Source organism: Bos taurus, chromosome 6 (genome assembly GCF_002263795.3).
Source record: "Bos taurus isolate L1 Dominette 01449 registration number 42190680 breed Hereford chromosome 6, ARS-UCD2.0, whole genome shotgun sequence".
Classification (NCBI taxonomy): domain Eukaryota; kingdom Metazoa; phylum Chordata; class Mammalia; order Artiodactyla; family Bovidae; genus Bos; species Bos taurus.
This window is the reverse complement of record NC_037333.1, coordinates 51,491,187-51,517,103: the sequence shown is the minus strand read 5'-3', so window position 1 is coordinate 51,517,103 and position 25,917 is coordinate 51,491,187. Positions and strand designations below refer to the sequence as shown.

Here is a 25,917-nt window from a genome sequence, read left to right as displayed (position 1 = left end):
TTGAACTGTGGTGTTGGAGAAGACTCTTGAGAGTCCCTTGGACTGCAAGGAGATCCAGCCAGTCCACTCTAAAGGAGATCAGTCCTGGGTGTTCTTTGGAAGGAATGATGCTAAAGCTGAAACTCCAGCACTTTGGCCACCTCATGCAAAGAGTTGACTCATTGGAAAAGACTCTGATGCTGGGAGGGATTGGGAGCAGGAGGAGAAGGGGACAACAGAAAAGGAGATGGCTGGATAGCATCACTGACTCAATGGACCTGAGTGTGAGTGAACTCTGGGAGTTGGTGATGGACAGGGAGGCCTGGCGTTCCTCCCTGTCATAGGAGTCGCAAAGAGTCGGACACAACTGAGCGACTGAACTGAACTGGAGTGACTGAACTGAACTGAAGCAACTGACCAGCTTGAGAGAAAGGATTTTATTTTTAATTAAAATTGTATCTAATGACAAGAGTATATTCAAGGAATAAAGGGTATGCATGTACACGTGTGGAGTGTGTGTGTATGTGTGTGACATGCTTTTTGAACACTGCAGTTTGACACATACAGCACATTCTGTTTAGTCTTAAGGACCAAGAAATGGCATTTGAAGGATGATATTTTCAGGCATTATCCTTTAGAATCACTGAATCCAAACGAAGACCAAAGTGTATTATTTATTTTTATTGAAGATTAAGTTTGTTTGAAACCTGTTGTGTAATGTAATTACAGTTATTCAAGATGATTTATTAGACACATCATTCATGGATCATGAAGGACAAGAGGAGGGGAAACAACTCATAAGAACCTTCTATGTACCTTGGTGAGCTCAAGATACCCTTTGTAATCAATTCCTGATGCCTTCAGAGACTTCTTGATCACATAAATGTGAACTCTGTTGGATTAGAGTGGCTAAGTGAATCACCAATACAAAAATATCCTTTGTTTTGTTCTATAATATAACTCATCAACTGCCAACATCCATGACTGACCTGGTAGATAGCTAATTATTTATTAATTTCAAATTCGTTCTTTTTCTTAGATTGAAAAAATGTTTTTATTTATTTGGCTGTGCCATGTCTTGCAGCACTCAGGGTCTTCCATCTTCCTTGAGGCATGCTGTATCTTTAAGTTGTGACATGCAAGCATTTTATAGATTCTTTCTCAATTATGCTCCTTTTGTTATTCCATTTCTAAGACTTTGGATACATCCATATTATTCAGTGTATATTTAATTGGTTAAATACATACATTGAGGAGTATGGATGTATCCAACAGTTCTTTCCTAAAGAATCTTCTTTTTGCCTTATTAAATTCAGCCCTCAAAATAATTTATTGATGGAACACTTCTTTTCACCTAGACAAAAGTTCAAGTAAATAAAGAATAGGATATTGAAGAAAATTACATTAAAATTATCTCAGTATTCATTGGCTTTTATCATTGGTTTAATAGCTATTATGTACAATTGTTTTCCTACTTAGAAATTTAAGTTACATAACTGAAATTTGTAGAGGACCATGCCTTAAGAAGGTTATTGTGTAGGTGACCTAATTCCCCATGGGAATGAAATTAATGCAAAGACCAGCAAAATCTTTCTCAGGCTATTCTGCAAAGCAAAGAGCTTTATAAACCTGACATATACAAATAATTATGGTGATAATTACAATGAAAATAAAAGTAGCTAATCCTTATTTAAGTCTCGGTGTGCTGTGTTGTGCTTAGTCACTCAGTCATATCCATCTCTTTGTGACTTTATAGACTGTAGCCTGCCAGGTTCCTCTGTCTGTGGGGATCCTCCAGGCAAAAATATTGGAATGGGTTGCCATGCCCTCCTCCAGGGTATCTTCCCAAACCAGGGATCAAACCCAGGCCTCCCACATTGCAGGCAGATTCTTTACAGTCTGAGCCAGCAGGGAAGCCCAAGAGTACTGGAGTGGGTAGCCTGTCCTGTTTCCAGTGGAACTTCCCCACCCAGAAATCAAACTAGGGTCTCTTGTATTGCAGGCAGATTCTTTACCAGCTGAGCTACCTGGAAAGCTGCATTTAGGTCTTCAGTTCAGTTCAGTCCAGTCACTCAGTCGTGTCCGACTTTTTGCGACCCCATGAATCGCGGCACGCCAGGCCTCCCTGTCCATCACCAACTCCCGGAGTTCACTCAGACTTATGTCCATCGAGTCAGTGATGCCATCCAGCCATCTCATCCTCTGTCGTCCCTTTCTCCTCTTGCCCCCAATCCCTCCCAGCATCAGAGTCTTTTCCAATGAGTCAACTCTTTGCATGAGGTGGCCAAAGTACTGGAGTTTCAGCTTTAGCATCAGTCCTTCCAAAGAACACCCAGGACTGATCTCCTTTAGAATGGACTGGTTGGATCTTCTTGCAGTCCAAGGGACTCTCAAGAGTCTTCTCCAACACCACAGTTCAAAAGCATCAATTCTTTGGTGCTCAGCTTTCTTCACAGTCCAGCTCTCACATCCATACATGACTACTGAAAAAGCATTTAGTTCTTAGTGTGTTCCAAAGAGTAATCTGCATATTTTACATATGGAAACTTACTTCTTTTTCAAAACACATCCACAAGATGAGTACTGTTATTATCTCTTTTCACAGAAAAGTAAGGCTGCTGCTGCTAAGTCACTTCAGTCATGTCTGACTCTGTGTGACCCCATAGACAGCAGCCCACCAGGCTCCCCCATCCCTGGGATTCTCCAGGCAAGAACACTGGAGTGGGTTGACATTTCCTTCTCCAATGCATGAAAGTGAAAAGTGAAAGTGAAATCACTCAGTCATGTCTGACTCTTCTCAACCCCATGGACTGCAGCCTACCAGGCTCCTCCATGCATGGGATTTTCCAGGCAAGAGTACCAGAGTGGGTTGCCATTGCCTTCTCCAAAAAGTAAGGTATAGAGGGGTAAAGTGTTATACACAAATTTTACACAAAACCACACATTTGCTATGCTATGCTATGCTATGCTATGTTAAGTTGCTTCAGTTGTGTCTGACTCTGTGCGACCCCGTAGACGGCAGCCCACCAGGCTCCCCCGTCCCTGGGATTCTCCAGGCAAGAATACTGGAGTGGGTTGCCATTTCCTTCTCCAGTGCATGAAAAGAGAAAAGTGAAAGTGAGTCGTTCAGTCATGTCCGACTCTTAGCGACCCCATGGACTGCAGCCTACCAGGCTCCTCCGTCCATGGGATTTTCCAGGCAAGAGTACTGGAGTGGGGTGCCATTGCCTTCTCTGATCAATAGACTAAACATTCAAAAAACTAAGATCATGGTATCTGGTCCCATCACTTCATGACAAACAGATGCGGAAACAAGGGGAACAGTGAGACATTTTGTTTTCTTGGACTCCAAAATCACTGCAGATGATGACTGCAGCCATGTAATTAAAAGATGCTTACTCCTTGGAAGAAAAACTATAACAAACCTAGACAGCAGATTAAAAAGCAGAGACACTACTTTGCCTATAAAGGTACATATAGTCAAAGCTATGGTTTTCCCAGTAGTCACATGTAGATATGAGAGGTGGACCATAAAGAGGGCTGAGCACCGAAGAATTGATGCTTTCAAATTGTGGTGCAAAATAAGACCCTTAGTGTCGCTTGGACAGCAAGGAGATCAAACTAGTCAATCCTAAAGGAAATCAGCCCTGAATATTCATTCATTGAAAGGACTGATAGCTCTTTGCTACCTGATGCAAAGAGCTGACTTAATGGGAAAGACCCTGATGCTGGTAAAGATTGAAGGCAGGTGAAGAAGGAGATGACAGTGGATGAGATGGTTGGATGGCATCATTGAGTCAATGGACATGAGTTTGACCAAGCTCTGGGAGATGGTGAAGGACAGGGAAGCCTGGCATGCTGCAGTCTACAGAGTCATAAAGAGTCAAACACGACTGAATGACTGAACAACAAAAACAACAAATCAATAGATTATCCAAATACTCACTACTTGGATTCCCATCCATGACTAGGTCAAATGTTAGGAAAAATTACACTACTGAAGTCATTACAAAAGTCAGTATGAAAATCTTAACATTAATTTCTATATATAACTCTTCTGTTTGACTTAAATGAAGAAGTAAGAGAGTCCTCTATATTCAAATAAATAACTTCAGCCAGAATGGAGTTAAGGGATGGAATTAGGCAACAGGATTACATGGCCAAAAAACTAATTAAGACTTACTTAAATGACCTAAAATACATAAAGAAAATGAAAAGATTCCACATGGGTTTGTTTATATTGTAAAGTGAAAGTGAAAGTGAAGTCGCTCAGTCGTGTCCGACTCTTTGCAACCCCATGGCCTGTAGCTTACCAGGCTTCTCAGTCCATGGGATTTTCCAGCCAAGAATACTGGAGTGGGTTACCATTTCCTTCTCCAGGAGATCTTCCTGACCAGGGATTGAACCTGAGTCGTTTATATTGTAGGAAGGTAGCAAAGTCAGTAAAGTATAAATCATGGATATCCATGTGCCTTTGTGCTAGTTAATTATACTCCAAAAATTGGTTTCCTTATTCTAAAATCTATAAACTAATACTTACAGGATTATTATATATATATATATAATATCCATCTTTAACCAAATCTGTGTTAAAACTTACATATAGTAGGCATTCAATGTTTTTATTACTATCATTATTTTACATGTCAATAATGATATAATAAAATGTAATTTTATTATTATATAATAATGAATGAGATAACATAACAGTAATAAAACCTGTTTCTATTTCAAATATTTTTATCAACATACAATTAAGGGAACCCTTGTCAATTAACTCATTAACAGATATTAAGTAACTATATGTTATAGGCAGTGTTTAAGTCTTGAGTTATTCAGTAGAACTGATCTTTAATATCATGGGTATTTCACGCTGATAAAAGTAACCATACATAAATAGCAATAAAACAAATAAGCAAAAAATAGATAAGAAAATATTGGAAAACCATAAGAGTGCTTAGAAATATACTTTACACAGAAGTGACAATGTGAACTAATATCTGCATGTGGAAAAAGATCAAGTTAGGTAAATCTTTTGACACTGGATAAATAGTTGACTGAAAACACTAATATATTTCTCAACTTGTTTAGATTTCAATATTTTGGACAAACATGCCAATGGACATATTTATTAAGTAATGGCATACAGTGAATTTATTGTCACTAATGAGACTAGACTTATCTATAATTAGTACTCTTTTTTTTTGTTTCACTAATTTTATAAATCATTTACTGAATTCAACTAACATTGGTTGTCTACTGTTAAAGGAAACAGACATAGGAATTTCATAGGTACAGCTAGGAGTTTTAAAGATACAAGTAAGCTACATTAGTTAACATCATTTTCTACAAAAACTCCCGTAACTTAGATAAGTTATTTACAATCTTTATATCATCATCATTAGAAATATGATGACAACAGCATAAATATTGAAGTCTTTGGAAATGATCTGAAACAATGTGCATAAATCTACACTCAGAAATTGGCATATACCAGTGGATTTATTTTGGGCTTCTCAGGTGGTGCTATCAGTAAAAACCTGCTTACAATGTAGCAGACAAGACATGCAGGTTAGATCCCTGGGACAGGAAAATCCCCTGTAGGAGGGCATGGCAATCCACTCCAGTATTCTTGCCTGGAGATTCCCTTGAACAGAGACTGATGGACTACAGTCCATAGAGTCGTAAAGAATCAGAAATGACTGAAGCAACTGAGCACGCAATGGATTTAACCAATACGATCTAAGAAGATGAGGGAAAAGAGCTGGGCCACCTTTTTTTTTTTTTTTTTAATGAGAGTTACTGTGATAAAGGCATGTAGTGCAATGAACCCACTTAAAAGAATCCTTAGCTGTTATTGAAGGATCAAAGGAAAATTCCTATGAAAAATTTTATGCAATAATAAATGGTAGTGGTAGCCACACTACTCACTCATTGTGTTCAGAAAGTGACTGGAAAGCAGATGCCACTGACGAAAGCAAACCCAGAAGCTGTGTAGGGACTTTTCTACCCAGGCTAATCACATATATCCCGTTTTAAGCTATCAGTCACTAAAATTGGAGGGACATTATGAAATACAAATAAAATGTATGTGATTTACTCTAATGTTTCCTTCTGTGCTAGAAAATTTGTAAACTACATTACTTTCTAAAGCAAAGGGAGAAAATGTAGGACAACTGGTACCAATTCATACCATTGTATGGATTAAATTATCATTCATATCCTTTGTAGCTAAAGGTTAAAGCGAAATATTGAAAGACCTGAACATAAACAAGAATTTTAAAATATATCTACATTTAGTGTTTTAAAGAAAAACTTTCTCTTGTGCCTTGGAGTTAAAAATAATCAAAATCCAGATGGAAGCCTACTGAGGATTTTTCTGAATCAAATGAGTTATTCAATGAATGAATGCTGTATGTCCATCTTGTAGAGGAAAAATGCTACAAACTCCTTTTTCATCATAATTCTTGCTTAGAGTTAATGAAAATAACCCATGTCAAGTAGCCCTAGAATTAATTCAAAATTTGTAGAAACATTTCTATTCCATTAAATGTGTACTCATAACTTTAATTGTTGAAATCAATTCTCAACCTAAGCAAGGCCTTTTCAATGTGCCCATTAAGTTGGTCTTATAGCTGATCCTGCCCTGATACTTTTCCAATTAGTTCCCCAATTGTTGTATGTTTGCTTTATAGCATAGTTTCAGAGCATTGGATTCTAACTGTATAATTCATTTTTGTTGCAAGAACAACTTATTTGAGTTCTTGAGTATCCTGTGAATAAAGTTCTAATGTCAAACTGGATACTACTAATAGCTACCCCATGAAATACTTATTCTCTGTTTTCTTGAATGAAATTCTTCATCTTATACTTTGGCTTGAACCATTTAGTTATATAATTATGTATTCATTTTTATGTGGTGAACGCCTACCATGTTCTATTGACTGTAACATTGTGTTTTTCCTATCTGGACTGACATTCCATTCTTGAACCTACATGTAGGCTCAAACCTATATTCTCATCACTCAGACAACTGCCCCAGGGCTTGTTTCTTAGGGAACTCAATAACATTTTTGGGTTAGAGAAACACAAGTAAACCATTCACAATCAAGTCTCATGATTATAAAACATATTATTTGATTTATACTATAATAATAGTATTTGAATTCACATTGTCATACAAATGGAATATTTAAATCTATGTTTCACATCATCTAAGTGCTGTTCTGGTTCTTTTTAATTTCAGCCACAGAGTAGATAGGACTCAAAGGAAAACAAAATGGATTTATCCATCACTAAACACAATTAATTGCATATTGGCCACTTTACGAATAGAGTTAGATAAAATGACTTAATCACAATTTTTTAGGGGAAAATTATAAATAATTAACAAGCCTATGACTCTGATGAAAGAAAGTGAAATTCAGCACATTCAAGCAAACGATAATCAGATAAGGAAATTACTTACAAGGAATATTCCATTCTCGTAACTGATTCTCTCCCATATAGCAATACCTACCGGTTGTGCCTGCTATGTTTTAATATAGAACTATATATAATAAGCCTGGAAGTCAAGTTTAGCTACACAATTGAACACATGGCTAAATACCTCTCTTACATATTAATATCTCTACTTCTCATTCTTACACATCAAAGAAAATTTTTAAAAGAAAGTGAAATATGCATTATAATGAAATCACTGAATTGATTTACACTCACTGTAGAATATATGTTGGACATAGCCATGAAGAATTACTTGTACATAGATTTGCCAAGTATAGCTATTTTCACTGTATAGTTGCCTCAACCAGAAAGCCTATTTGTTTCAAGAATATTTAAACTTTTGGTGAGGGTCTTATACAGTGAAACACCCAATCTAAACAACTCAACATACAGTATTACTTTGCTAGAGGTGCTATAACAAAATGCTATAGAGTCTGTAGCTTAAACTGCATACAGTCATTTTTTTCATAGTTCTGTAAACTAAAGTCCAAGATGCCAGCAGGGTTGGTTTCCTCTGAGGTCTCTCTCCTTGCCTTTCAAATGGCTGCCTTCTTGCTACATCTTCATATGATCATCCCTCTGTACATACATGTCCCTGCTATCTCTTCTTCTTCTTATAAGGACACCAGTGTCATTGATGTAAGGTCCCTCCCTAAGGGCTTTTTTTTTAGCCTAATCACTCCTTTAAAGACTTAACCTCCAATATGCATACATTCTGAATTACTGGGCATTGGGAACATCAATTTTAGGGAAACACCACTTAGCCCACAACACAAAGCAAAACAAGACCAAAACAAAATGCTTCTCTTCAATAGATCCCTAAATTTGCCCTGCAATTTCTTTAATCTCTGTAAAATTACATTTCTCAGAACACATTGTAATTGGTTTCTAGATATTAGCTGCATACCTCCAATTAGATATGCTCCTGTGAGACCTTGAAAGTAGAAGTGTAGTCGTGTAGGCTTTGGTTGTTTTCATCTTGTGGTGGTGGTTTAGTCACCAAGCCATGTCCTGTTCTTGTGACCCTATGGACTGTAGCCCACCAGCCCCCTCAGTCCATGGGATTCTCCAGGAAAGAATACTGAAGTGGGTTACCATTTCCTTCTCCAGGGGATCTTCCTGACCAAGGGATTGAACCTGGATCTCCTGCATTAGAGGCAGATTCTTCACTGACTGAGTTACTAGGGAAGCCCTTTTTATCTTGTATGAAAGTTCATATATATGGTGGATTTTCTTGGGGTGTTGATTTTTCCAATAGTTATTCTATGTATTCCTGGATTCTTAATAAGACTTAAATGATCTATATATTCCTGTTAAGAACTTCGACACCCATTCTCCAATTTTCTGACAATTGTAGAGGCAATGACTTCTTATTCCTGACCTAAATCCAGAGTTGGTTCCAAATAGGACATCATCTGTAATGCATCAACTTGAGAATATTCTGGAAATAATTCCAAGATATCAATCTAGAATTTGTTTCTTCAACCCTTTCTGTTATCTCAGAGGCACCTAATTGCTGTATTAAAATTCTTCTTGCTTAAAATAGTTGAGTGGATTTATTTCCTGCCCTGAGTTCTCATTGATGTAATGTAAAACTCTTCACAATCTCTTTCTACAACTGTATTCTGCACTCTATCTGGAACATTCCTCTTTCTGTATTTATTTTGGCTTATATTTCTCTCTTCATCAACATTTAGATTGGAAATTATTCTTCATATATACTTTTAATATCCCAATTACAATATCATAGCTGTAGCAGTTTATCTGGGATAAATAATTCCTCTTGTATTTTACAAACTCCTCTTCTAGAAACAAATGGAAACTGTTAGAATGAGATTCTCCTGGACTCCATTGACTGTAGGGCCTTAGAATAGGATTTCAAAGTGATTGTGGGGTAAAACTTCTCCTTTAAAGAAAAATAGAAACAAGAAAGAATTTCTTCCATGATGTGTTGATAAATCAGATAGATGACATACATACCAGGCAATCAGAAGGGAAAAAAGAAATAAAACAGTTGCCATGTCGTGTGTGTGTGTGTGTGTGTGTGTGTGTGTGTGTGATCTCCATCTTCCCTTTGGGAAATGAGGAGGATTATGCTAATCTAATGTCAAACCTATTGAAAGAGGTTTCACAAAGAGCACTTAGCAGGTTTTGAAATAGTTCCCTTAGGTGAGAGACATAGAGACTGGAATCTTATTTGCATCTGTGGAAAATAAAGAGGACTGTGGCTGAAGGTCCGATCCCCCACCACTGAAATACAGAGTGGAAGATAGTGCTAACTGCATCAGTGATCGTGGACAGAGAACAATGTGTGCTAGGAACAGAGTGTTCTCTCAGACCTTGAGTAAACTAAGTATGCATGGGTATTCTCATGGGTCAGACATAGGTCTTTTGGCTTGTAAAAAGACAGTGTGTATGGCTGTCTTGGGGCCTAATGGGACAAGGAAACAGGAACAGAAAGAGGCCAGAGGTATACCACTAGATACCAGGGCTAAAGGAGAATTCACTATCCATCACTTGGAATAAGGATGCTTCCCCTCAAGTCAAGACAATTGTAGTAAAGAGAAGCCAGACACCTTGGTAGAGCCAAGAAAAGGCAGAAGCTTCCTGGGGAGAAAGGGTTATATATAAGCAACTGTTAGATTCCAACACAGCAAAGCCAGCTTAGGGAATTTCCTATTTGAGTAAGAACAGCCCTGCCATTTTACAGTCCAGCTGTAGGTATATAAAATCTGGACTTTTGTTTACGATATAGAACTAGACATTCTATTTTCTGAATCAAGATTTCTGTGTTTTCTTTCTGTTTCTTTTGTGTTGGGGCACTCACACAGCCTGTGGGATCTTAGAACCCTGACCCAGGGAACCCATTCCTCTTGCATTGAAAGCGTGGAGTCCTAATCACTGGACCACCAGGGAAGCAAGTCCCTATGTGCTTGTCTGAAAGTATCTTTAAGACAGTATATTTTTTAATGTCAGGTGAGTGTATTCTCCTCAGTTCTGTCTTCACAAATTTGAAGTGATGGATGTTAGAGCCCTTGGTGTGTCATAGCTCTCAGACAGACAGTGTTATAGCTCTCATGTCTTGGACAGACCGTGTTATAGCTCTCAGATCTCAGACCATGTTATAGCTCTTAAACAGGTCAGTGTTACAACTCTGTGTTACAGCTCAATTTTGTTTAGAAAATAGCAGGAAAATACATCCTTGAGGCGTGAGGGCCTGTTGACCCAAAGACTCGAAGAGAGGGGGGCCCTGGCCCCTTGGTTCCTCTTTTTGTATGTTTTTTTCCTCCCCCCCGGGCCTGCTCTATATAAATTGGGCTAGCCAAGAATGCTGTTTGTTTTACCTGAGGTCCTGACTCCGATCCTCGGAACTTCCTTTGTTCTATTTTCGCAGAATTTTCCCTTTCTTGTCTTTTAGCCACAGCCATTCTGGACTACTGTTTCCTACTCTAACTACCTAACATTAAGATCTAACAGTAAAGCCTTGGGTCCAGGTAAAGTTGTCATGCAGAAACAAAGGAAGCTAACTCCTTAAATCACATTTAAGTAAAAGGGAGTAGAAAAAAAAATGCTAGTATCTATTACTTTATGAACTATAGTTTGACATAGTGAATACACAAAAATAGTTATGACATAGATAATTCATTTCCTTCCAGCTAGTTCTCTATTTTTCTACTACTTATTTATAGGCAAACTTATTCAAGTAGTTAGTTGCTTATATTTTTTTAATATCTTAGTTAATTCTTCAACATACTATCTTGCTCCCTTGCTCTCACAATTCCCATTGATTGTCATTTCCAAAATTACCAACAGGCTCAGTGTTCCCAAATATGATGGACATACTTATTTACATGCCTAATTCAGTCATTCAACAATTGACAAAAAGCTGTTCACTTATTCTTGACAAATTTTCTCAGTTCTCTTTATTTCAGAGGCCATTCCTTAACCATTTTCATTGTTCAAATTTTAAACATTGTCATTCCTATAAAGAAGCTTCTAGGGCTTTAATCATGCATTTATTTGTTTGACTTCACTCTTTTATTAGAACGTATCTGTTCATTCATTTATGTACTCTTTGTTGATAAAGTCTATCCTATCTTCTGAACTCCACAACTACCAGTCTACCTCCATAAGTGTTTTATCTTAGAATCACCTCAAAAGTAATGAATCCCTATCCGAATTATTGACTTAAATTGTTGAAACATATTTATCTGCCTTTTTTCATACCACTAAATTATGTCATCATCAGGACAATATCTAAATTCAATCCTGTTCCTAAATACAAAAATTTAATTATATACCATGTTCTATTAAATTTTCCTTTAAAGTATGTCTTGATTTCACCCACTTTCCTCCATCTTAACTGTTGCTACTAACGTCTCTCACTAGGTCAGTGATAGATTTCTTGAACAGAAATCTTTACTTTCAAATTTTATTTGCTATAATTTATTCTCCAGAAAGAATGAAAATGTAAATCAGAGCACATTATTCCCTAATTAAAAACTGAGGACAGGACTTCTAGAGTAAAAGTTGAGGTGCTGGGCAAAACATTATTGAATTGATCAAATTTGCTTGCTTGTTTGCTAAGTCACTTCAACCTTGTCTGATTCTTTGTGATCCTATGGCTGTAGCTGCCCAGGCTCCTCTGTCCATGAGATTCTCCAGGCAAGAATACTGGAGTGGGTCACCATTTGCTCCTCCAGGGGATCTTCCCGACCCAGGAATCGAAACTGCATCACTTACGTCTCCTGTATTGGCAGGTGAATTCTTTACCACTAGCTCTACCTGAGGTCAAATTTAGGCAAAGACAATTATTCAATGTATCTTGAATGGACTGACTCTTCTTATCAAAATTCTAGTTGTTTTTTGGACAAAAATTGACACACTTTACTAAAATTCCTCTGGAAATGCAAGGAACTCAGAATAGCTAAAAGAACCTTGAAAAAAGAACCAAGTTGGACATAAAGTTCTTGATTTCAAGATTTGCAAAAAGCTACAAGGCAATACACAAAAAGCTACTGGCATAAGGCTAGGACTATATGTCAATAGAATAGAATTGACTCCAGAAACAAACTATGGTCAATTGATTTTCACCAATGGTGCCACAACAATTAAATAGGGGAAGATTAGCTTTTCAACCAACAATGCTAAGATAACTGGATATCCACAAGAGAATGAAGTTGGACCCCTTTAGGTTTTTTAATTAAAAATGTTTGTGTTGAAAGAATACCCTCAAAAAAGTGAAAAATAGACCTACAAAATGATAAGAACACCATGTGAAAATCATATGCTTATAAAGAAATTGTATCCAGAATACATAAAGAGTACAACTCAATAATATAACATAAATTTCTTTTCAATGGACAGAAGGATTTTAATAGACATTTCTCCAGTTATGTAAATGATCCATAAACACATGAAAGGGTTTATTAAGCATAAATATCAACATCATAAATCATTGGGAAAATGAAAATCAAACCCATAATGAGAAAATACATCATATTCACTAGTATGGGGCTTCCCAGGTAGCACTAGAGGTAAAGAATCCTCTTGTCAATGCAGGAGATACAGGAGATGAGGGTTCAACCCCTGGGTCAGGAAGATCCACTGGAAAAGGAAACGGCAACCCACTCCAGAATTCATGCCTGGAAAATTCCATGGGGAGAGGAGCCTGGCGCACTATAGTCCATGAGGCCACAGAGTCAGACACAACTGACTGAGCCTGTTCACTAGTATGGCTATAATAAAAAAAGATAGACAAGCTAAGAAGTGTTAACAAGGATGCAGCATTATTAATAATAACCAATTGATGGCCCCAAATGTCCATCAACTGATGCATGAACAACCAAATGCAGCACAGATATACAATGGAATACTATTCAGCAATAAAAAATAAGTGAATTACATAATCTATGCTACAACATGTGAACTTGGAAAACAGTATTTTAAGTTTAAACAACCAGTCACAAAAGACTATATGTGGTGTGATTGTATTTACATGTAATGCCCAGAAAAGGAAAATTTATAGAGACAAAAAGCAGATTGTCTAGGTTATAAGCAGTTATTTTGGGGAGAGTGACTAGTAGTAGGTACAAGGCTTCTTTTAGAGGTAATTAACATATACAATTAAATAATTTTGATACTTTCATAACTTGTGAACAATATAAAAAGCATCAATATACTATTTAATTGAATAATTTCACATTATACAAATTGTATTACAAGAAAGCTATTTTTCAAAATAAATATAAATATCAAAAAGAAAATTTGTAATTGGTTACAAATACATTAAAATAAATTCAAATTCTTAGATCCTTCTAAAATCTGTGCAAGATCCTTTAGGATCTGCCTCTACTTACTCTTTTTTTTTTTAACATCTCTAGGTTACTTACTATTACCATTTTCTCTAGCCACATTGGTCATTGTACGTCTCTGAGTGTATTTTTTCCATACTCATATTTCCTTACACATGGTGTTCTCTGTTCTTAAATATTTTTACCCTTTATATTATTGTTTCTTTGGAATTGTTCAATCCCAGCATGAATTTATCAAATTAGACAGGTTTTCTCTCACCATCCCATCTCAATCAGTTCCTTCTGACCTTAGCAATCACAACATTTCCTTCATTATACTTCAGAGGACTGTTTAACTTTTTAATCTGTTTATTGTCAGTTTCCTTCCAAGGGAATGTAAGCTTTATGAGTGTAATCACCAGATGATCTTAATTCACCTCTGCATCCAGTGTCTTGTATTATATCTGACATGAGATAGGGTCAATTATTAATAGTTACATAAATACAAAGACAACCATATCTACTGTATTAGCTGTATCTACCTAGCACATAAATCTGAAAGTGAAAAAAAAAAAATGCTGGGCTAAATGTTAGAATAGATAGTGATTCCATTGTCAGGAGAGACTAGATAAAGAACTTTGCAAAAGGTTTTTGAAGTCCCATGTTGTCATTTTTTCTCAGTCCAAAATAATGGCCTTGTTACCTGGCCCACCTACAATATAAGATGGATAGAAATTTCAAATAAGATTTTGAAAAGTCAATTTTTATGCACCATAAAATGAAACTTGAATAAGACTGATGTCAGAACAATATACTGAAGTACCATAAAGCGATTTTAATAGTTCCTCCCTTGTTATCATTGAATTTTTTTCTCTGTCAGAAATTCTTAGTTGTAGATAACTATCTGGATATCTTCTATATTACTCTGCTTCAAAACTAAGGTTAGCACTTGTGATGCCATTGATTTTCTTTTAGGAACACCATTAACTTTCCAATAGATTATTATCTCCATCCACCCTATCTATTCACCATCAGAACTGAGTTGTCTTTTGGGGAATTCATGAGTATAGAACACTTCAACAGTTACTTTGACCATTCAGTTTTCTATCACAATTTTTATAAAAACTCATTCTCGTCCTTTAAATCTATAGATTAAAATGTCTGAATGTCAATGTCAATAATATACCCTTCTCACTCTATAGTTATACAAGGATATATAGTTATACAATGTCAATAATATACCCTTCCCACTCTATAGTTATACAAGGATATATAGTTATACAATGTCAATAACATACCCTTCTCACTCTATAGTTATACAACACTTTGAAATATATTACAATATAAGATTTTAACAATAAGTTTTATTTTTGCTTTACAGATGATAACATTGATGATCAAGAATTTTAACATTTTTGCTTGGATTCACAAATAAAGTAAGTAGAGTGTATAGGATTTAAACCTTTAATTTTTTTAACTCATAAACTTCTATGAAGGAATTAAAACAGAGCCCAGTTTTCCTACTTCATTCCTTGCCTCCTTTCCTTTCTTTTTCTGGTTTTTTTTTTTTTTTTCTCTTTTGTCTCTCTTCCTTTTTTCCCCTTCAGATTCCACTTTGCTGAAACTTACCTGGCATTAGATAGTTTACAGACAACCTATAAGTCTTACAAAGATATTTCTCAAAGTAACTATTCTGACAGCTGCAAAATAAGATTGTACCAAAAATTCTAAGCAAAACATGAAAAACAATCAACTCCCAACTGTACCAACCACATCTTTTGCAGCAGTTAAAGAAAATAGCGACCTGCAAAAAACTCCAATTCACAAAGCCTTCTCTTCCCTCACAGTGTACAACTCCCGTCCCACCTTGCTCCCCGAGTTACCTGAGTTCAGATTCTCTCTCTCTGAAGTGCATCAACTGATCAAAACCTTCAACCTCTGTTGAGTAATTTAACTATTTTCTTTCACCTTGACAACCCTTACAAGCAGAAAAGACAGTTCATTTATTTTTGCATTTCACTCTCACTCCCTCAGAGCTAATCAAACACCCTTGTTCACAGTAAGTTCTCAAGAAGGTCAAATAGTTTCACAATCATTTTGTAGTTCAGTGAAACTAAGTCATAATTCCATACCTTATGCATTTCCAAACATCATTAGAAACTAGATAGTATGAACTATTACTTTGCATGCTCAATATATTTCCATATTTCTCTAGCTAATATATGTGTGCACGCATGCTCCGTTGTGGTCTGACTCTTTGTTGACTCCACAGACTCTAGCCCTTCAGGCTCCTCTCTTCATGGATTTCCCAGTCAAGAATACTGGAGTGGGTTGCCATTACCTCCTCTAGGGGAATCTTCCCCACCCAGGGATCAAACCCGTTTCCTGAATTTCCTGCATCACAGGTGGATTCTTTACCACTGAGCCATATGGGAAGCCAGCAAATATATAATAATGTATATATTAGCATCTGTGTGATCTTCTGAGACATTCTTTTGCTATTACTTCCCTCTGAGTTTAAGAATATAAAACCTTGACTTGGTTTCCCCCTTAAAAATCAATTACTGTTCTAAAAGTATCCTTGAAGAGTTCTGAGGTAGGGTATGTATTAAAACTTCAACTTCTTCATAAAAGTGTTATTATTACAGTCAGATTATATAATTAATGTAAAATACCAATTATTTTGTGAAGCTGAGTTATCATAGGTCACAAAGAATGTGATTTATAATTATTTTTTTAAAGCATCATAAAATAGGATTGGGAATTTGAGGTCAATAGATTATGAGAATGACGATATGCAAAGAAAAAGAAAAGGACCTGAAACAAGTATATATTCATCCTTTTAACTAATCCTAGTTTTGTGTGGTAACATTTAAGAATATTAGCCAAGATTGAAAAGTTAACCCTGCAAGTGTTTTCCAGTATTTACAATTGCACCAAATACAATCATTTGAAGAATACAGTTAATTCAATTGGGTCCATAACCATATGGAAACCTTTTTATAACAAAGTATAAATATTCTTAAAGAAAATGTTTAAGCTTTATATTAGAAGGTTTAACCACAGTAATGATAAGAAATAATTTTCTCAAAGAGATCAGAGTCCAGATTATTGGAGAGACTATAAAATAAAATAATAATTATAGTAGATGTTTAAAACTTACTTAAACCCTTTAAAATTCCTATTCAGTTGAATTTGTGTAGTTTGCTCTTGCACTGTGAAGATGCAGAAAAGATATATTTAGAAAGAAGATTTATTTTTGATATAAAGATGTTCCCTGAAGCAAAATCATTACAAACAAGTTATAAAAGTTTATAAATCTTATTAATAATACAAACACATGTGAAAAATTTGCCTTTAGCTTTATTTATAAAATTTAGGTAAATAACTACAAAATAAATAATTATGTGCATAACCATAGTGGGCTTCCCTTGTGGCTCAGCTGGTAAAGAATCCACCTGCAATGAGGGAGACCTGGGTTTGATCCCTGGGTTGGGAAGATTCCCTAGAGAAGGGAAAAGGCTACCCACTCCAGTAATCTGGCCTGGAGAATTCCATGGACTTATATAGTCCGTGGGGTCACAAAGAGTCAGATGTGACTCAGTGACTTTCACTTTCTTTTCATAAGCATAGTGGAAAAAGCAAACATTATTTAAAATATACCAGTAGTTCTAATGCTGCTTAAAACAAACATCAGAATTGAAAGAGACACATGTACCCCAAAGTTCATCACAGCACTGTTTATAATAGCCAGGACATGGAAGCAACCTAGATGTCCATCAGCAGACGAATGGTTAAGAAAACTGTGGTACATGTAAACAATGGAGGATTACTCAGCCATTAAAAAGAATACATTTGAATCAGTTCTAATGAAGTGGATGAAATTGGAGCCTATTATACAGAGTGAAGTTAGCCAGAAAGTAAAACACCAATATAGTATACTGATGCATATATATGGAATTTAGAAAGATGGTAACAATAACCCTGTATGCGAGATAGCAAAAGAGACACAGATATATAGAACAGTCTTTTGGACTCTGTGGGAGAGGGCAAGGGTGGGATGATTTGGGAGAATGGCATTGAAACACGTATATTATCATATGTGAAATGAATCTCCAGACCAAGTTCAATGCATGATACAGGATGCTTGGGGCTGGTGCACTGGGATGACCCAGAGGGATGGTATAGGGAGGGAGGTGGGAGGGGAGTTCAGGATGGGGAACATATGTACACTCGTGGTGGATTCATGTTGATGTATGGCAAAACCAATACAATATTGTAAGGTAATTAGCCTCCAATTAAAATAAATAAATTTATACTAAATAAATAAATAATAAAAAATTTCCAAATGTTAAAAACTTGCATGACATTACTAATAATGAATAGTGATACTGAAAGAAAATTTTTGTAAACTTTTAATTTAAAAAAATTGTATTAATCAACCATGGGAGAAAAAATAAAATAAAGTCTCAACTGTTCCAGAGGGAAAAAAAAAAATCTACAGTTCCAGTGTAATGGGAAAAAGTTATGCATTACACTGCATCTAGTAGCTATGTGAGTCTGAACAAAGATTATAAACAAGTATCATAAATATCTTACAGATAATCTAATGTATGTTTTCTCAGTTTGTGTTAATAATAAAACCTCTTGTCAATTCACAGAAACTAACTAAATTACCTAAACTACAGAGCTAGTATGTACCAGAGTAAGGTTTCCAGCACTGATCTATATGTTCCTGTGTTTGAGTGTTGGTACAAGCAAAGACTTTAGTTTCTATTTAAAAAAAAAAAAAAAGGAAACTTAAATATAAAGTTTTAAAAATGATTTGTTTTAATGACTTGAAATAAAGGCGTGTCTTAGCCAGCTCAGGCTGCCATAACAAAATACCATACTGGGTGACTTAAACAGCGGAAAATTATTTCTCCCAGTTCTAGAGTCTGGAACAGTGATGATTAAGATGACAGGTGATTTATTTTCTGGTAGGAGCTTTCTCCTTAGCTTACAGACGGCTGCTTTTTTGCTAGGTGCTGAAATGGCCTTTCCTCAGTGCCTGCACATGGAGAGAGAGCTCATTTTCTATTCTTATAAGGCCACTTATTCTGTCTAATTAAGACCCCATCATACGACCTTATTTATCCCTAATTTCCTCCCAAAGGCCCTATCCCCAAATACAGTTTGGGGATGAAGCCTTCAACATATGAATCTGAGGAGGGGGGATATCATTCTGCCTACATGAAAGCATATAGTTACGTTTGTCACCATAATATAACCTCTGAAAAGATTCTGTCTGATAGCCAGAGAAATTCCTGGAAACATATGTATTATCTCACATTTATAATTTTAGAAGGTCTTACATTCTTCTTACCAGAATATCAAACAAGACAAAGTTTGTTATTTTTAGATAAAACTGACCTTTCAGAGCAAAATGAACTGGCACTCAATGGTCTCTTATGTAAAGTATAGCTTATAAGAGGAAAAATGAAGTGATTAATAAACCCTTCAGAATTAGGACTCGGACGGTAATTATCCACAAGTCAAGACCAAAACTATGAATAATGAATATCATATGAGAGACGTTAGAGATAATGCTGGAAAAAAGTGTCATCAGACTTAATTAACAGTTCCAAGATAAAGACTTCTCAATGGGAGAAATATCTGACTTTCTTATGTGCTGTATGTCTTTTCTTAATTTATTAAATAATAGCTTTGTGACCAGTATATAAATTTGGCATTGTTTCATGAACTATGATTCTTGCAAGTTAGTTAATGCTTTTGATTCAAAAGTATATATTCATTGAAACTTGATGATTGATTGAGTGCTATTGGAATTCCAGCTTTCTTGTGTCATTTTTAATTAAACCTGTGAATCTTTACACTTTGATTTACCATGTGTGTGGCATTTATGTCTTCATGTGTTCTCATACCATTCTCAGATCCTGTAAGTGAATAAAATAGTGATCATTTCATTGATTTCTAAAGTGTTTTCTTTTTTTTTTAATTTTATTTTATTTTTAAACTTTTCGTAATTGTATTAGTTTTGCCAAATATCAAAATGAATCCGCCACAGGTATACATGTGTTTAGAAAACCTCATTCAAAACTAAAGGTAGCATGAGGCACAAAAGGTGATTTCTTCTAAATTTTCTGTGCATACAAGACCCCTACAGAAATAATTTCTGAATAACTACATCTAAAAGTGTATTTCTTCCTTCTCCTACATAAGATAGAGTTCATCATTTGGGATATAATTGTAGATATTCTCATTTAAAGTTCATCATGATTACACATCCAGTTTGAGAGTGAATTTCCAGCTTCATATGTTTTGATGAAAAAAATTACAAAAGGAAAACATGTGTCTCTTATGTAGCTTATGGAATTTTAGTCCCATTTGGAACATTGATATTAAATCAACGAAAACTAGAACTAAGAAAATGGCAGATATATCCTCTAAAATAATTTCCATCTGCTTTAATTGAAATAAAATGCTTAGAATACAATTTTATCTAATGACAGTTCAACTCAGAAAGTTCAGAACAGAAATATTTCTAAACTAATAGACCATTAACTTCCTTATTTTGCATTTTCAGAAGTACTCAAGTCATCTCTACCAAATCAAATAGAAGAGTACATACAATTAAGGCAAGTCTCTGTTTAATGAAAGTGGGAAAACAAATATTTTTAAAGTCAATCATTTGTATAAAATAGATAGAAATGGGGTTGAGGCTGTTTGCTAAGATACAGTTACCTTATATGATGATTGTATAACAATGTACATAGCTTGGTGTTGTATTATGAGTATAAAATATTTTTTTAGAAAAAGTATTTATCTTCACACTAAAACATTTATTGACAACTTTCCTCACTAAGAAGTTGCTACAGGCAAAGTTTGAATTTTTGAAATTCACCCACATTAGAATTTTTGTGGTCCATGGACAAAAATGAAAACATATACTTCCCCCTGTTTCCTAACTGGAAAATTCTGAGTGGCATTAATTTATGGTTTTGGAAGCTTATCACCTCTGGCCTGGAACTAGGAATGGAAAATATTAACTGTAATATATATTTTTGAGAAAAATAAATGAAACAATTTAAAATAAGGCTTGAGACAAATTTTCCTCCGCAAAACTCCCACACTGTACTTTATAAGCAATTTGTTGCAAATATTCGTTCAAAAGTTAGTTTTAGGCACTAACTCTGAAAGTGATAAATATGCATAAAATTTGTAAGTTTTAACAATAACCAGACTGTTATTTTTAGTACTAATTCTATTATTTTTTATAGATTATAAACATGGAGCTAATAAAATATAGGAGTTTGTCTATTGTGATGTAATATAAAAGTAGTATCATATAATATTGCTCCAAAGGTTATTTTCTGAAAAGCTGTATCCATTAAATTTAAATATCTTACGAAGTTCAGGAAAATGCTATCAAATTCAATATTAAAATACACAATAAAAAACTAACTTGAAAGACCAAGAATAATATTCTGCTAATTGTTTTGTTGGGCCTCTCAGGTGGCTTAGCCCTAAAGAATCCACCTGCAATGCAGGAGACACAGGAGACCTGGGTTCCATCCCTGGGTGGGGAAGATCCCCTGGAGAAGAAAATGGCAACCCACTACAGTATTCTTGCTTGGGAAATCACATGTACAGAGGTGTTTGGCAAGCTAAAGACCATGGGGTTGCAAAGAGTTGGACTGAGTGCATAAATAACAACAATTATTCTGTTATCTTTGCTTTGTGCTTGAATGCTTATCACCTGTGAACTGAGCTGGAATTTAGATAAGAGCCTACTAGCCACAAGCAAATGATCAAGAATATTTAGATAGTAATAATTGTGCATTTTAATTGAGATTATAGATATTTGGTGGGTTGAGCTTTTTGGCATAGGGGAAATCTAGCATGTGAGCACAAAGTATAAATATGTACACTGACAAAATCTGAGTGTAATAGTGCCCTCACCAAAAACAAACAAACAAAAAAAGACCATTTAAGATCATTTTGTCAAATTTGAGATTTTCTCATAATACATTTTATTAAGACTATTTTTATTGATAAAGGAGACAGAATGTTAAAAGTTCCATATTATTGGAGAAATTAAGATATCATAAATTATTTGGTCAACTAGAATGCATTGTACACAAGGGCTCTTTTTTTTATATTAAGCAATATCTTCTGCTTTGTTAATTTAAGTATCGCTTTACTAACATACTAGCTTATACACTCAGAAAATTTTCATTTCTTTAATCAGTTCTTAAAAAACAAGTATGTACATGGGGTAGACAATTGGAATTATCAGTGAAACAGAAAATGTAGTAATTGGCCTCTACTAAGTTAGAATGTGTGAAATTGAAAAGAAGTCTAAAATTTGTCTCACTGGTAGTTGCAGTCACTCAATTTATTTCCTGTGCAAATGCAGAAACTTCACTTTAACCTTGTACTTTAAACTCAAATATCCAATGAATATCTCTATGCTATAAAATTCAAAATATCTATACTATGTAGGAGGCTTCCCTGGTGGCTTAGACGGTAAAGTGTCTGCCTGCAATGCAGGAGACCTGGGTTCGATTCCTGGGTAGGGAAGATCCCTGGAGAAGGAAATGGCAATCTACTCCAGCACTCTTGCCTGGAAAATCCCATGGATGGAGGAGCCTGATCTTCCCAGATGGCACTATTGGTAAAGAACCTGCTTGCCAATACAGGAGACATAAGAGATGGAGGTTTGATCCCTAGGTCAGGAAGATCCCCTGAAGGAGGAAATGGCAATCCACTCTGGTTTTCTTGGCTGGAGAATCCCTTGGACAGAGAAGCCTATAGCATCTCAAAGAGTTGGACACACCTGGAACGACTTATCATTCATACATATACTATGTAAGAAAAACAGCTTTTACATTATAATCTACTAAAAACATAGGGATTGAGGAATATTTTTTTCAACAAATTTGAAACAACTAAAGTAAAATAATGTCTATGAGTTGTTCAAATAAATACGATATTGCCAGTATCAGACAAAAATATTTACGATAATGTTTCATTGACAGCCCAGCATAGAACCTGTGAAATCTGTACACAGATGTAGCATACAGCAGCCTGGAACCTTCAAATTTCCATTCAGAGTGATTTGAAATGCTATGCCATAGTAACATGTGATAACACATTTACCAAAATGTTCTCAATCTGTTTCAGCAGATGTTGAAAATGAGCTATTTCTAGTTTTATAATATGTAGTGAGTGGGGGGACCAGTTCAAATAATTTTATTATCTTGGCCTGTAAAAAAAAAGGGAAAAATTTAGAACAGAGACTGTCCAGACTTGGCACTGTATTGCTCTCAAAGGAACTTACAAAAGGTGCCTGTGTTGTAGCTAATATACTCTAAACAAAGCAGTTCCATCTGGCTATGAATTGTACTTTTGTTGGGTATCTAAGTGTCTGCATTTTATTACAGCTCAAACCAAAGTATATGATATAAGCTTGGAAATACTTCTAATATTTCAATCTTTTGAACTATCTCTATATATCCCCAGAACAGAGGAGTTTTCTAAGACTATCATCCGAAACTTTTATACTGCCAAATAGTATCTCTGAAGAAAGATGCTTAGTTGGCACTGTGATAAGACAAAGTCAATGCTGGAAAAATGCTTGTGCATAACAATCAACATAGTTCTAAAAGTCAAGTCACTCAGCCTGTGCTAATAAGAAAAATCCTTCAGATGAACTATTTAATTGGGTTTAACAAGGTTGTTTATAGCTAATCCTAAATCCACTAATAGGAAACTGAAGGCCTATACTCAATGCTAGTTTTGCTCCCTTTAGATCTTGCTCATAATTACAGTTTGGTCTTTAATTATTCTTGCTTCTCATTTTCAATTTATGATTAAGACCAACAGCATGCCCTGAAGACTGAAAGTGCTGAGGTGGACAGGAGTAAAACAGAGGATGTCACTTTCTTTAATCTGTTGGTCCAAGTGATAAAATGGATTCTTATTTTGTTTTCTTAAACCAGTTGTTGCAGAATAAAAATTAGAGAAAAATTTTCATGGAAATCAATCTATAGTGTTCCAAAAGCAGGCCAGAGCAATGTTTTCACAATATTTTAAATACATTTAATAGTGATATTGTCAGTGAATAAGCCGTTGGATCCTGGACCTATAATGCAGCCTAATCCCAACTCTGTACTTTCCTGGTTTCATGACTTTGGACAAGATTCTTAGACTGTCCATATTTTGGTTAGCACACGTTTAAGAATTTTATAATATGGCACAAAGTGCAAGAGTTGTTTTGCTGATTAACTCAGTATGTGCAAATCATTTTGAAAACTGCCAGTCATATTATTTTTTTTAATTTATACATTGCTGCGTTAATTGACCAAAATACTTTGGGTGATAATTGAGAACTTACTAATTACAAATTGGAGCTGTTTTCAGCTGACTTTAACATGTTCTCCAAACAGATAGATAGAACTTAAAATTATATAGTAAAATATTTTAAGGATAAAACAGAAATTTAAGGAGAATTTTTTAAATGCTTATAATGTTTAACTATTTAGCATGTTTATTCAAATAATCACTTAAATTTATGGCATACTTTATATAATTCCATCACAGCCTAAATTAGAAACATCTCTCTAAACTCTGCTTTATACAAATATCCACTAATTATAACAAAAGAAAAGTGGAAAAACCCCAACAAATGTATTAAAATGTAATTAGACTTTAAGAGTAGCACATATGCTTGACTCTTTAGTGATATGAATGATGAAATAGGTTTAAGAGATTAACAGAACAATATAAAGCAGGAGGATAAAGCCAAATCTGTTGAGCAGATAATGCTATTTTTAATGTCAATCAGGGCAGACATAAATAGCCAGGACATGAATCAGGGATATTTTTTGAGTCATTTATTTTATCATGTGGTCCAAAAGAATAACATGTTGAGCATTAGTTATTCCATGTGATAGAGTCATGTAGGCCCATCCAATGTCTTGAATCATGTTCTTGTGGAATTTTCAAGTTTTCTCTGGTCCCCTTTAAGTGTTCATATCAGTTTGATGTGAAATTGTGGATCCTTCTGAGCAAGGCCTGATTAAAAGATTGAGTCATTCTGTTGTTCCTGATGTAATACTCTGATGAAAGTAATCTTTCCCTTATCTAAATTCTTGTTGCACTGTATCCATGGGTTTCTCAATGCCTTTCATTATACTCTAAAGATTTTTGTAATTCTGTTTGGAACCAGGATGCCACTGGTCCACATAACCTTTGATAGGAATGAGGCAGAATGAACTAACTCAGATTGAATTGTCACACTACCCTATCATGAACACTAATGAGCCTCATCTTTCTCCCAACAAGGCCCTGAAGTACTTTTTAAGTCTTCAGTCCTGAGTCACTGTGGTGCCCAAAAGATTAGCTGTAGCAGACAAGCATTGGTGAGTGTCTTCTTGTCCCATATTATAGAAAGAGCAGTCATAATATAGTTTTGTATTTCCTTAATTTATTACAAAATTTACAAAAAATTGTTGCTTCAGTTTTTACAGATAGCTACCTCACTCTCACAGCCTCAGCAACAATACTAATTAGTAATATTGATTGATTTGTTCAGTTCAGTTCAGTTGCTCAGTCGTATCCAACTCTTTGCGACCCCATGAATCATAGCACACCAGGCCTCCCTGTCCATCACCAACTCCCGGAGTTCACCCAAACTCATGTCCATAGAGTCAGTGATGCCATCCAGCCATCTCATCCTCTGTCGTCCCCTTCTCCTCCTGCCCCCAATGCCTCCCAGCATCAGAGTCTTTTCCAATGAGTCAACTCTTCCCATGAGGTGGCCAAAGTACTGGAGTTTCAGCTTCAGCATCATTCTTTCCAAAGAACACCCAGGACTGACCTCCTTTAGAGTGGACTGGTTGGATCTCTTTGCAGACCAAGGGATTCTCAAGAGTCTTCTCCAACACCCCAGTTCAAAAGCATCAATTCTTCGGTGTTCAGCTTTCTTCACAGTCCAACTCTCACATCCATACATGACCACTGGAAAAACCATAGCCTTGACTAAATGGACCTTTGTTGGTAAAGTAATGTCTCTGCTTTTGAATATGCTATCTAGGTTTGTCATAATTTCATGGCTGCAATCACCATCCACAGTGAT

General features: G+C 35.5%; 1 non-coding gene across 1 annotated transcript; it reads left to right on the top strand.

Annotated features, from left to right (window-relative positions):
• Positions 1-22,286: 22,286 nt before the first annotated feature.
• TRNAC-GCA (transfer RNA cysteine (anticodon GCA)) lies at positions 22,287-22,358 on the top strand. Its single transcript has one exon. It is a non-coding gene; the product is annotated as a tRNA-Cys (tRNA).
• The last annotated feature ends 3,559 nt before the right edge of the window (positions 22,359-25,917 follow it).